The sequence below is a fragment of the Arachis hypogaea genome, chromosome 19 (assembly GCF_003086295.3).
Source record: "Arachis hypogaea cultivar Tifrunner chromosome 19, arahy.Tifrunner.gnm2.J5K5, whole genome shotgun sequence".
In the NCBI taxonomy this organism is placed as follows: domain Eukaryota; kingdom Viridiplantae; phylum Streptophyta; class Magnoliopsida; order Fabales; family Fabaceae; genus Arachis; species Arachis hypogaea.
Genome location: NC_092054.1, coordinates 133,965,201 through 133,979,605, shown reverse-complemented (window position 1 = coordinate 133,979,605; position 14,405 = coordinate 133,965,201). Strand labels below are relative to the sequence as shown.

Genomic DNA, 14,405 nt, shown 5'->3' with positions numbered 1-14,405 from the left:
CTTTGATACCATCTGTAACATCCCAGACCACCCGCTAGCAGGATATTGTCCGCTTTGGCACACAAGGCCTCACGGTTTTGCCTTTGACGATAGGGATGCTAGCCGAAGCCCCCCACACTCACTCGTCAAAACGCGTCATGCTAGGGAGAGGTATCCACACCCTTATAAGGCATGCTTCGTTCCCCTCTCCAACCGATGTGGGCCTTACAATCTTGAAGATCATGATGAACAACAAAACTTATTTTTTAAAATTTTTAAGAAAAGAAAAATATGCAAGACACCAAACTTAGAAATTTTTAAACTTTAGACACTAACAAATTAAAAATGCATATGAAAAATAAGAAAAGACACAAAACATAAAAATGCAAGGATCAAACAAAGAAGATCATCAAGAACAACTTGAAGATTATGAAGGACACATGCATGAATTTTCGAAAATTTTTAGAAAATTTAAAAAAAAAATGCAATTGACACCAAACTTAAAAATTGACACTAGACTCAAACAAGAAACACAAAATTATTTTTGGTTTTATGATTTTTTTAAAATTTTTTTTGTATTTTTCGAAAATTGTTTGGAAAAAGAAAATAAGGATTTCAAAATTTCTAATAAGAATTCCAAGAGTCATGCAATGTTAGTCTAAAACTCCGGTCCAGGAACTAGACATGGCTTACTAGCCAGCCGAGCTTTCAGGGAAAGCTTCGGTCCAAAACACTAGACATGGCCAATGGCCAACCATGCTTTAGCAGATCATTACATACAACAACTAGATTGATAGAAATCAACAAGCTCTTGTGATGATAAGTTAAAACCTCGGTCCAAAAGATTAGACATGGCTTCACAGCCAGCCAGAATTCAACAGATCATCAGGAAACTCTAGAATTCATTCTTAAAAATTCTGAAGCCATAGAATAATTTATTTTTTTTGAAGATTTTTCAAAAATAGAAATAAAAAAAACAAAAAGCTTAAAATTAAAATAAAATTACCTAATATGAGCAACAAGATGAACTGTCAGTTGTCCAAACTCGAACAATCCCCGGCAACGACGCCAAAAACTTGGTGCACGAAATTGTGATTGTTCATTCCCTGGTAACGGCGCCAAAAACTTGGTACGCACGTTCATAATCTCAATTCTTTTTCACAACTTCGCACAACTAACCAGCAAGTGCACTGGGTCGTCCAAGTAATAAACCTTACGTGAGTAAGGGTCGATCCCACGGAGATTGTCGGCTTGAAGCAAGCTATGGTCACCTTGTAAATCTCAGTCAGGCGGATTCAAATGGTTATGGAGATTTGATAATTAAAATATAATTAAAATATAAAATAAGATAGAAATACTTATGTAATTCATTGGTGAGAATTTCAGATAAGCTTATGGAGATGCTTTTGTTCCTTCTGAACCTCTGCTTTCCTACTGCTTTCATCCAATCATTCATACTCCTTTCCATGGCAAGCTGTATGTTGGGCATCACCGTTGTCAATGGCTACTTCCCATCCTCTCAGTGAAAATGGTACAAATGCGCTGTCACTGCACGGCTAATCATCTGTCGGTTCTCAATCATATTGGAATAGGATCCATTGATCCTTTTGCGTGTGTCACATGCCTAACACTCGCGAGTTTGAAGCTCGTCACAGTCATCCCATCCCAGATCCTACTCGGAATACTACAGACAAGGTTTAGACTTTTTGGATCTCAAGAATGCTGCCAATAATTCTAGCTTATACCACAAAGACTCCGATCATTTTGAATGGAGGCTAGGAGATAAACGCTCAATCCAAGGTAGAACGGAAGTGGTTGTCAGGCACGTGTTCATAGGTTGAGAATAGTGATGAGTATCACGAATCATCATATTCATCATGTTGAAGTGCAAGCGAATATCTTAGAATATGAATAAGCTTGAATTGAATAAGAAAACAATAGTACTTTGCATTAATTCATGAGGAACAGCAAAGCTCCACACCTTAATCTATGGTGTGTAGAAACTCTACCATTGAAAATACATAAGTGATGATGGTCCAGGCATGGCCGTGAGGCCAGCCTCCATTGTCTAAGGACTAAACGTTCCAAAGATGATCCGAAGATCTAAAATAATCCAAACATGTAAATACAATAGTCAAAAGTCCTATTTATACTAAACTAGTTACTAGGGTTTACAAAGATAAGTAAATGATGCAGAAATCCACTTCCGGGCCCACTTGGTGTGTGCTTGGGCTGAGCATTGAGCTTTCATGTGTAGAGACTCTTTTTGGTGTTAAACACCAGGTTGTAGCCTGTTTCTGGCATTTAACTATGATTTGCAACCTGTTTCTGGCGTTTAACTCTAGAATAGGGCAGAAAGTTGGCGTTTAAACGCTAGTTTGCGTCGTCAAAACTCGTGTAAAGTATGGACTATTATATATTTCTGGAAAGCCCTGGATGTCTACTTTCCAAAGCAATTGAGAGCGCGCCAATTGGGCTTATGTAGCTCCAGAAAATCCATTTCGAGTGCAGGGAGGTCAGAATCCATCAGCATCTGCAGTCCTTCTTCAGCCTCTGAATCAGATTTTTGCTCAAGTCCCTCAATTTCAGCCAGAAAATACCTGAAATCACAGAAAAATACACAAACTCATAGTAAAGTCCAGAAATGTGATTTTTATTTAAAAACTAATAAAAATATACTAAAAACTAACTAAATCATACTAAAAACTACTTAAAAACAATGCCAAAAAGCGTATAAATTACCCGCTCATCACTACCCTTACTGGCGTTTAAACGCCAGTAAGCTTCTCCTCCAGGGTGTGCTATTTTTTATACTATTTTTCATTCTATTTTTTCTTTTTCAGTTGTTTTTGTGGCTTCACATGATCATCAACGTACAGAAAACATAAAATAACAATGAAAAATAAATAGATATGATTAAATAAAATTGGGTTGCCTCCCAACAAGCGCTTCTTTAATGTCAATAGCTTGACAGTGGGCTCTCATGGAGCCTCACAGATACTCAGAGCATGATGATGGCCTTCCAACACCAAACTTAGAGTTTGAATGTGGGGGCTCTATTTGACTCTGCATTGAGAGAAGCTTTTCATGCTTCCTCTCTATGGTTACAGAGGGAGATCCTTGAGCCTTAAACACAAGGCAGGACTCATTCACTTGAATGACCAGCTCTCCTCTGTCAACATCAATCACAGCTTTTGCTGTGGCCAGGAAGGGTTTGCCAAGGATGAGGGTTTCATCCATACTCTTCCCATTGTCCAGGATTATGAAGTCAGCAGGGATGTAGTGGCCTTCAACCTTTGCCAGAACATCCTCTACAAGTCCATAAGCTTGTTTTCTCGAATTGTCTGACATCTCTAGTGAGATTCTGGCAGCTTGTACCTCAAGGATCCCTAGCTTCTCCATCACAGAGAGTGGCATGAGGTTTATACTTGACCCCAGGTCACACAGAGCCTTCTCAAAGGTCATGGTGCCCATGGTACAAGGTATTGAGAACTTTCCAGGATCCTGTCTCTTCTGAGGTAATCTCTGCCTAGTCAAGTCATCTAGTTCTTTGGTGAGCAAGGGGGGTTCATCCTCCCAAGTCTCATTAGCAAATAACTTGGAATTTAGCTTCATGATTGCTCCAAGGTACTTAACAACTTGCTCTTCAATAATATCTTCATCCTCTTCAGAGGAAGAATACTCGTCAGAGCTCATGAATGGCAGAAGTAAATTCAATGGAATCTCTATGGTCTCTTGGTGCACGAAATTGTGATCATCAACAATGGCGCCAAAGACTTGGAGCTCTCAAACGTGAATCACACTTTGTCACAATTCCGCACAACTAACCAGCAAGTGCACTGGGTAGTCCAAGTAATACCTTACGTGAGTAAGGGTCGATCCCACGGAGACTGTCGGCTTGAAGCAAGCTATGGTCATCTTGTAAATCTCAGTCAGGCGGAATCAAATGGTTATGGAGATGTGATAATTAAAAGATAAACATAAAATAAAGATAGAGATAGAGATAGAGATACTTATGTAATTCGTTGGTAGAAATTTCAGATAAGCGTATGAAGATGCTTTGTTCCTCTTGAACCTCTGCTTTCCTATTGTCTTCTTCCAATCATTCATACTCCCTTACATGGCAAGCTTTATGTTGGGCATCACCGTTGTCAATGGCTACTTTCCGTCCTCTCAGTGAAAATGTTCCAAATGCGCTGTCACCGCACGGCTAATCATTTGTCGGTTCTCGATCATGTTGGAATAGGATCCATTGATCCTTTTGCGTCTGTCACACGCCCAACACTCGCGAGTTTGAAGCTCGTCACAGTCATCCCTTCCCAGATCCAACTCGGAAAACCACAGGCAAGGTTTAGACTTTTCGGATCTCAGGAATGCTGCCAATAATTCTAGCTTATACCACAAAGACTCTGATCTTTCGGAATGGAGGCTAGGAGATAAATGCTCAATCCAAGGTAGAACGGAAGTGGTTGTCAGGCACGCGTTCATAGGTTGAGAATAGTGATGAGTATCACGAACCATCATATTCATCATGTTGAAGTGCAAGCGAATATCTTAGAATAGGAATAAGCTTGAATTGAATAATAAAAAAAATGGTACTTTGCATTAATTCATGAGGAACAGCAGAGCTCCACACCTTAATCTATGGTGTGTAGAAACTCTACCGTTGAAAATACATAAGTGATGATGGTCCAGGCATGGCCGTGAGGCCAGCCTCCATTGTCTAAGGAATAAACATTCCAAAGATGATCTGAAGATCTAAAATGATCCAAAGATGTAAATACAATAGTCAGCAGTCCTATTTATAATAAACTAGTTACTAGGGTTTATAGAGATAAGTAAATGATACAGAAATCCACTTCCGGGCCCACTTGGTGTGTGCTTGGGCTGAGCATTGAGCTTTCATGTGTAGAGACTCTTTTTGGAGTTAAACGCCAGGTTGTAGCCTATTTCTGGCATTTAACTCTGATTTGCAACCTGTTTCTGGCGTTTAACTCCAGAATAGGGCAGGAAGTTGGCGTTTGAACGCCAGTTTGCGTCGTCAAAACTCGTGCAAAGTATGGACTATTATATATTGCTGGAAAGCCCTAGATGTCTACGTTTCAACGCAATTGAGAGCGCGCCAATTGGGCTTCTGTAACTCCAGAAAATTCATTTCGAGTGCAGGGAGGTCAGAATCCAACAGCATCTGCAGTCCTTCTTCAGCCTCTGAATCAGATTTTTGCTCAAGTCCCTCAATTTCAGCCAGAAAATATCTGAAATCACAGAAAAACATACAAACTCATAGTAAAGTCCAGAAATGTGATTTTTATTTAAAAACTAATAAAAATATACTAAAAACTAACTAAATCATACTAAAAACTACTTAAAAACAATGCCAAAAAGCGTATAAATTATCCGCTCATCACAACACCAAACTTAAATTGTTACTTGTCCCCAAGCAACTAAAAATCAAATAGGATAAAATGAAGAAACTATAAATTCCAAAATATCAATGAGACTTAGTTCCAATTAGATGAGCGGGATTAGTAGCTTTTTGCCTCTGAACAGTTTTGGCATCTCACTTTATCCTTTGAAGTTCAGAATGATTGGCATCTATAGGAACTTAAAGTTTAGATAGTGTTATTGATTCTCCTAGTTCAGTATGTTGATTCTTGAACACAGCTACTTTATGAGTCTTGGCCGTGGCCCTAAGCACTCTGTTTTCCAGTATTACCTCCGGATACATACATGCCACAGACACATAACTGGGTGAACCTTTTCAGATTGTGACTCAGCTTTGCTAGAGTCCCCAATTAGAGGTGTCCAGGGTTCTTAAGCACACTCTTTTGCTTTGGATCTCGACTTTAACCGCTCAGTCTAAAGTTTTTCACTTGACACCTTCACGCCACAAGCACATGGTTAGGGACAACTTGGTTTAGCCGCTTATGCCAGGATTTTATTCCTTTAGGCCCTCCTATCCACTGATGCTCAAAGCCTTGGATTCTTTTTACCCTTGCCTTTTGGTTTAAAGGGTTACTAGCTTTTTTGCTCTTGCCTTTTGGTTTTAAGAGCTTTTGGCTTTTTCTGCTTGCTTTTTCTTTTTCTTTCTTTTTTTTTCTTTTATTTTCGCCATTTTTTTTCGCAAGCTTTGTTTTTCACTGCTTTTTCTTGCTTCAAGAATCAATTTTATGATTTTTCAGATTATCAATAACATTTCTCCTTTTTCCTTATTCTTTCAAGAGCCAACATATTTAACATTCATAAACAACAAATTCAGAAATATGCACTGTTCAAGCATTCATTCAGAAAACAAAAGTGTTGCCACCACATCAAAATAATTAAGCTAATTTTAAAGATGAATTTGAAATCCATGTACCTGTTGTTCTTTTTTTTAGAACATTTTTCATTTAAGAAAGGTGATGGATTCGTAGGACATTCATAGCTTTAAGGCATAGACACTAGACACTAATGATCATGTAATAAGACACAAACATAAACATAAAGCATAGAGAATGAAAATAGAAAAATAAATAGACAAGGAGATTAAGGAATGGGTCCACCTTAGTGGGGGTGGCGCCTTCTTCCTCATGAAGAACCAATGGTGTTCTTGAGCTCCTCTATGTCTCTTCCTTGCCTTTGTTGCTCCTCCCTCATAGCTCTTTGATCTTCTCTAATTTCATGGAGAATGATGGAGTGCTCTTGGTGCTCCATCCTTAGTTGTCCCATGTTGGAACTTATCTCCTAGGGAGTGTTAATTTGCTCCCAATAGTTTTGTGGAGGAAAGTGCATCCCTTGAGGCATCTCAGGGATTTCATGATGAGAAATTTCCTCATGCTCTTGTTGAGGTCCATGAGTGGGCTCTCTTATTTGCTCCATCCTTTTCTTAGTGATGGGCTTGTCCTCATCAATGAGGATGTCTCGGCCACAACTTCATAGAAGTGGTCTTGATGGACATTTGAGATGAATCTCTCCATCTCCCATGACTCAGAGGTGGAAGCAATTGCCTTCCCTTTCCTCTTTCTTGAGGTTTCTCTGGCCTTAGGTACCATTAATGGTTATGGAAAAATAAAAAGCAACACTTTTACCACACCAAACTTAAAAGGTTTGCTCGTCCTCGAGCAAAAGAAGAAAGAAAGGATGAGAAAAAGAAGAGATGATGGAGATTGAGGTGTGTGAATGGTTCGGCCATGGGGTTTTGGTGGTTATGATGTGTGAAAAGGAAAGAGTGATGGTTTGAATTTGAGTGGGTGGGTGGAGGTGGCTTGTATGATGGTTTTGGAGGAGTAATGGAGGTGATTGGTGGAGGTTATTTTGGGGAAGAGAGATAGAGGAGATTGGTGAAGGATATTTGGGGAGGAGTGAATGAAAAGGTATGAAGAGGAGAGAAGAAGAGGTGGGGTAGGTGGGGATCCTGTGGGGTCTACAGATCCTGAGGGGTCAAGGACTTAGCATCCCTGCTCCATTTAGGCGTGCAAAACACCCTTAGAATGCATGTCTGGCGTTAAACACCAGCTTGCTGCTTGTTTCTGGCGTTTAACGCCAGCTTTTCTACCATTCTTGGTGTTAAACGCCAATTCCAGGCTCTGTTCTGGCGTTAAACGCCAGTTTGATGCTTCTTACTGGCGTTTAAACGCCAGTAAGCTCTTCCTCCAGGGTGAGCTATTTTTAATGCTCTTTTTCATTCTTTTTTTATTTTTCAGTTGTTTTTGTTACTTCACATGATCATCAACCTAAAGAAAATATAAAATAGCAATGGAAAATAAATAGGTATAATTAAATAACATTGGGTTGCCTCCCAACAAGCGCTTCTTTGATGTCAATAGCTTGACAGTGAGCTCTCATGGAGCCTCACAGATAATCAGAGCAATGTTGGGGCCTCTCAACACCAAACTTAGAGTTTGGTTATGGCCTCTCAATACCAAACTTAGAGTTTGAATGTGGGGGTTTTGGTTGACTCTGTTCTGAGAGAAGCTTCTCATGCTTCCTCTCTTCGGTTACAGAAGGAGAACCTTGAGTCTTAAATACAAGGTAGTCTTCATTCAACTGAAGGACCAACTCTCCTCTGTCAACATCAATCACAGCCTTTGCTGTGGCTAGGAAGGGTCTTCCAAGGATGATGGATTCATCCTCATCCTTTCCAGTGTCTAGGATTGTGAAATCAGCAGGGATGTAAAGGCCTTTGCCCTTTACTAGCATGTCTTCTACCTGTCCATAAGCCTTTTTCATGGATTTATCTGCCATCTCTAATGAGATTCTTGCAGCTTGTACCTCAAAGATTCCTAGTTTTTCCATTACAAAGAGTGGCCTGAAGTTTATCCCTGACCCCAAGTCACACAGAGCCTTCTCAAAGATCATGGTGCCTATGGTACAAGGTATGAAGAATTTCCGGGATCCGGTTTCTTCTGAGGTAATGTCTGCCTCATTAATGCATTCAGTTCATTGGTGAGCAAGGGGGTTCATCCTCCCAAGTCTCATTACCAAATAACTTGGCATTCATCTTCATGATTGCTCCTACATATTTAGCAACTTGCTCTTCAGTGATGTCTTCATCCTCTTCAGAAGAAGAATATTCATCAGAGCTCATGAATGGCAGAAGAAAGTTCAATGGAATCTCTATGGTCTCTGTATGAGCCTTAGATTCCTTTGGTTCCTCAAAGGGAAAGTCCTTTTTGTCTAGAAGACGTCCCATGAGGCTTTTTTCACTGGGACTCATGTCCTCCTCACTCTCTCCAAGTTCGGCCATGTGGTCATGGTTATGACCTTACACTCTCTCTTGGGATTCTCTTCTGTATTGCTTGGGAGAGTACTGGGAGGAGTTTCAGTAATCTTCTTACTCAGCTGACCCACCTGTGCCTCCAAATTTCTAATGGAGGACCTTGTTTTATTCATGAAACTTAGTGTGGTCTTGGATAGATCAGAGACTATGGTTGCCAGGCCAGAATGGCTCTGTTCAGAATTCTCTTTCTGTTGCTGAGAAGATGATGGAAAAGGCTTGCTATTGCTAAATCTATTTCTTCCACCATTATTATTGAAGCCTTGTTGAGGCTTCTGTTGGTCCTTCCATGAGAAATTTGGATTATTTCTCTATGAAGGATTATAGGTGTTTCCATAGGGTTCTCCCATGTAATTCACCTCTGCCATTGCAGAATTCTCAGGATCATAAGCTTCTTCTTCAGAAGATGCTTCTTTAGTACTGTTGGATGCAGCTTGCAATCCATTCAGACTCTGAGAAATCATATTGACTTACTGAGTCAATATTTTGTTCTGAGCCAATATGGCATTCAGAGTATCAATTTCAAGAACTCCCTTCTTCTGAGGCGTCCCATTGTTCACAGAATTCCTCTCAGAGGTGTTCATGAACTGGTTATTTGCAACCATTTCAATGAGTTCCTGAGCTTCTGCAGGGGTTTTCAGATGAAGAGATCCTCCTGCAGAATGGTCCAATGACATTTTTGACAACTCAGATAGACCATCATAGAATATACATATGATGCTCCATTCTGGAAGCATGTCAGTAGGACACCTTTTGATCAATTGCTTATATCTTTCCCAAGCTTCATAGATGGACTCAACTTCCTTCTGTCTGAAGGTTTGGATTTCCACTCTAAGCTTGCTCATCTTTTAAGGTGGATAGAATTTGGCCAGGAAAGCACTGACCAGCTTTTCCCAAGAGTTCAGGCTTTCCTTAGGTTGTGAATCCAACCATGTTCTAGCTCTGTCTCTTACAGCAAAAGGGAGAAGAATAAGCCTGTAGACCTCTGGATCAACTCCATTGGTCTTGACAGTGTCACAGATTTGCAAGAATTCAGCTAAAAACTGATGAGGATCTTCCATTGGAAGTCTATGAAACTTACAATTCTGCTGCATTAGAGAAACCAATTGAGACTTAAGCTCAAATTTGTTTGCTCCAATGGCAGGAATTGAGATGCTTCTTCCATAGAAGTCAGAAGAGGGTGCAATAAAGTTACCAAGCAACTTCCTTGCATCTCCACCATTGTTATTGGGTTCGGCCATGTCTCCCTCTTTTTCAAAAATTTCTGTTAGGTCCTCTCCAGAGGGTTGTGCTTTAGCTTCTCTTAGCTTCCTCTTAAGAGTCCTTTCCGGTTCAGGATCAGCTTCAATAAGAATGTCTTTATCCCTGTTCCTGCTCATATGAAAAAGAAGAGAATATAAAAGAAGAAGAATCCTCTATGTCACAGTATAGAGATTCCTTTATGTGAGTAGAAGAAGAGAAGAATAGAAGAAGGAAAGAGAAGATGAAGAATTCGAACATAATTAAGAAGAAAATAAAAATATTTTTGTTTTTATTTTAAATATTAGTTAGTATTCGAAAATTAAAAAGAGAAATAAAATTAAAATTAAAATTTAAAACAATTGGTTAATTAAAAAGAATTTTGAAAAAAAAAGTGAGGAGTTTTCGAAAATTAGAGAGAGAAAATTAGTTAGGTAGTTTTGAAAAAGATAAGAAATAGCAAAACAAACAAAAAGTTAAGTGGTTAATTGAAAAAGATTTGAAAATCAATTTTGAAGAGATAAGAAGTTAGAAAAGATTTTGAAATTGATTTTGAAAAAGATGTGATTGAAAATTATTTTGAAAAATATTTGAAAAGGAAATTAAAAAGATTTGATTTTGAAAATAAAGTTGATTACTTGACTAATAAGAAACTAAAAGATATGATTCTAAAATTTAAAGATTGATCTTTTCTTAATAGGCAAGTAACAATTTGAAATTTTTAAACCAAAATATTAAATGCTAGCAAAGAATTCAAAAATATGAAACAAAATAAGAAAAGGATTTTTGAAAATCAATTTGAAATTTTAGAAAATATGAAAGAAAAAATGAAAAAGGTTTGATTTTTGAAAAAGATTTGAAAAAGATAGAATTTTTAAATTGAAAATATGATTTGATTCATAAGAAACAATTAAATTTTAAAATTTTATAACTAAATCAATTCAAATTTTCAAAATTTATGAGAAGAATAAAGGAAAGATATTTTTTTATTTTTGAATTTTTAAGAAGAGAGAGAAAAACAACAAAAAGATTCAAAACATGAAAATTATGAATCAAAACACACAATGCATGTAAGAACACTTTGAATGTCAAGATGAACACCAAGAACACTTTGAAGATCATGATGAACACCAAAACTTATTTTTTAAAATTTTTAAGAAAAGAAAAACATGCAAGACACCAAACTTAGAAATTTTCAAACTTTAGACACTAACAAATTAAAAATGCATATGAAAAATAAGAAAAGACAAAACATAAAAATGCAAGGATCAAACAAAGAAGATCATCAAGAACAACTTGAAGATTATGAAGGACACATGCATGAATTTTCGAAAATTTTTAGAAAATTAAAAAAAAATGCAATTGACACCAAACTTAAAAATTGACACTAGACTCAAACAAGAAACACAAAATTATTTTTGGTTTTATGATTTTTTAAATTTTTTTTTGTATTTTTCGAAAATTGTTTGGAAAAATAAAAATAAGGATTTCAAAATTTCTAATGAGAATTCCAGGAGTCATGCAATGTTAGTCTAAAACTCCAGTCCAGGAACTAGACATGGCTTACTAGCCAGCAAAGCTTTCAGTGAAAGTTTCGGTCGAAAACACTAGACAAGGCCAATGGCCAACCAAACTTTAGCAGATCATTACATACAACAGCTAGATTGATAGAAATCAACAAGCTCTTGTGATGATAAGTTGAAACCTCGGTCCAAAAGATTAGACATGGCTTCACAGCCAGCCAGAATTCAACAGATCATCATGAAACTCTAGAATTCATTCTTAAAAATTCTGAAGCCATAGAATAATTTATTTTTTTTTGAAGATTTTTCAAAAATAGAAATAAAAAAAACAAAAAGCTTAAAATTAAAATAAAATTACCTAATATGAGCAACAAGATGAATCGTCAGTCGTCCAAACTCGAACAATCCCCGGCAACGGCGCCAAAAACTTGGTACGCGTTCATAATCTCAATTTTTTTTCACAACTTCGCACAACTAACCAGCAAGTGCACTGGGTCGTCCAAGTAATAAACCTTACGTGAGTAAGGGTTGATCCCACGGAGATTGTTGGCTTGAAGCAAGCTATGGTCACCTTGTAAATCTCTGTCAGGCGGATTCAAATAGTTATGGAGATTTGATAATTAAAATATAATTAAAATATAAAATAAGATAGAAATACTTATGTAATTCATTGGTGAGAATTTCAGATAAGCGTATGGAGATGCTTTTGTTCCTTCTGAACCTCTGCTTTCCTACTGCTTTCATCCAATCATTCATACTCCTTTCCATGGCAAGTTGTATGTTGGGCATCACCATTGTCAATGGCTACTTCCCATCCTCTCAGTGAAAATGGTACAAATGCGCTGTCACCGCACGGCTAATCATCTGTCGGTTCTCGATCATATTGGAATAGGATCCATTGATCCTTTTGCGTCTATCACACGCCCAACACTCGCGAGTTTGAAGCTCGTCACAGTCATCCCATCCCAGATCCTACTCGGAATACTACAGATAAGGTTTAGACTTTCCGGATCTCAAGAATGCTGCCAATAATTCTAGCTTATACCACAAAGACTTCGATCTTTTGGAATGGAGGCTAGGAGATAAACGCTCAATCCAAGGTAGAACGGAAGTGGTTGTCAGGCACGCGTTCATAGGTTGAGAATAGTGATGAGTATCACGAATCATCATATTCATCATGTTGAAGTGCAAGCGAATATCTTAGAATATGAATAAGCTTGAATTGAATAAGAAAACAATAGTACTTTGCATTAATTCATGAGGAACAGCTGATGAGCGGATAATTTATACGCTTTTTGGCACTGTTTTTAGTATGTTTTTAGTAGAATCTGGTTACTTTTAGGGATGTTTTCATTAGTTTTTATGTTAAATTCACATTTTTGGACTTTACTATGAGTTTGTGTGTTTTTCTGTTATTTCAGGTATTTTCTGGCTGAAATTGAGGGACTTGAGCAAAAATCAGATTCAGAGGTAGAAGAAGGACTGCTGATGTTGTTGGATTCTGATCTCCCTGCACTCAAAGTGGATTTTCTGGAGCTACAGAACTCAAAATGGCGCGATTCCAATTGCGTTGGAAAGTAGACATCCAGGGCTTTTCAGAAATGTTTAATAGTCCATACTGTGGCCGAGGTTAGACTATGTAAAAGGGCGTTGAACGCCAGTTTTACGCTGCTGTCTGGAGTTAAACGCCAGAAACACGTCACAAACCAGAGTTGAACGCCAGAAATACGTTACAACCTGACGTTCAACTCCAGAAAGAGCCTCTGCACGTGTAACATTCAAACTCAGCCCAAGCACACACCAAGTGGGCCCCGGAAGTGGATTTATGCATCAATTACTTACTTCTGTAAACCCTAGTAACTAGTTTAGTATATATAGGACTGTTTACTATTGTATTAGACATCTTGGGACGTCTGGTTCTTAGATCATGGGGGCTGGCCTCTCGGCCATGCTTGGACCTTTCACTTATGTATTTTCAACGGTAGAGTTTCTACACTCCATAGATTAAGGTGTGGAGCTCTGCTGTTCCTCAAAGATTAATGCAAAGTACTACTGTTTCCTATTCAATTCAACTTATTCCGCTTCTAAGATATTCATTCGCACTTCAACATGAATGTGATGAATGTGACAATCATCATCATTCCCTATGAACGCGTGCCTGACAACCACTTCCGTTCTAGCTTAGATTGAATGAGTATCTCTTAGATCTCTTAATCAGAATCTTCATGGTGTAAGCTAGATTGATGGCGGCATTCATGAGAATCCGGAAAGTCTAAACCTTGTCTGTGGTATTCCGAGTATGATTCAGGGATTGAATGACTGTGACGAGCTTCAAACTCGCGAGTGCTGGGCATAGTGACAGACGCAAAAGGAGGGTAAATCCTATTCCAGTATGATCGAGAACCTCAGATGATTAGCCGTGCTGTGACAGAGCATTTGGACCATTTTCACAAGAGGATGGGATGTAGCCATTGACAACGGTGATGCCCTTACATAAAGCCAGCCATGGAAAGGAGTAAGACTGATTGGATGAAGACAGCAGGAAAGCAGAGGTTCAGAGGAACGAAAGCATCTCTATACCTTTATCTGAAATTCTCACCAATGATTTACATAAGTATTTCTATCCTTATTTTATTATTTATTTTCAAAAATTCCATAACCATTCTATATCCGCCTGACTGAGATTTACAAGATGACCATAGCTTGCTTCATACCAACAATCTCCGTAGGATCGACCCTTACTCGCGTATGGTTTATTACTTGGACGACCCAGTGCACTTGCTGGTTAGTTGTGCAAAGTTGTAATAAAAAGTTGAGATTATAATTGAGCATACCTTGTTGATGACGCCATTGATGATCACAATTTCGTGCACCAACAGCAGAGCTCCACACCTTAATCTATGGTGTGT

At 38.3% G+C, this 14,405-nt stretch overlaps 1 non-coding gene across 1 annotated transcript; it reads left to right on the top strand.

Annotated features, from left to right (window-relative positions):
* Positions 1 to 9,465: 9,465 nt before the first annotated feature.
* On the top strand, positions 9,466 to 9,573 carry LOC112781115 (small nucleolar RNA R71). The gene has a single exon (XR_003191909.1). It is a non-coding gene; the product is annotated as a small nucleolar RNA R71 (small nucleolar RNA).
* Positions 9,574 to 14,405: the final 4,832 nt, after the last annotated feature.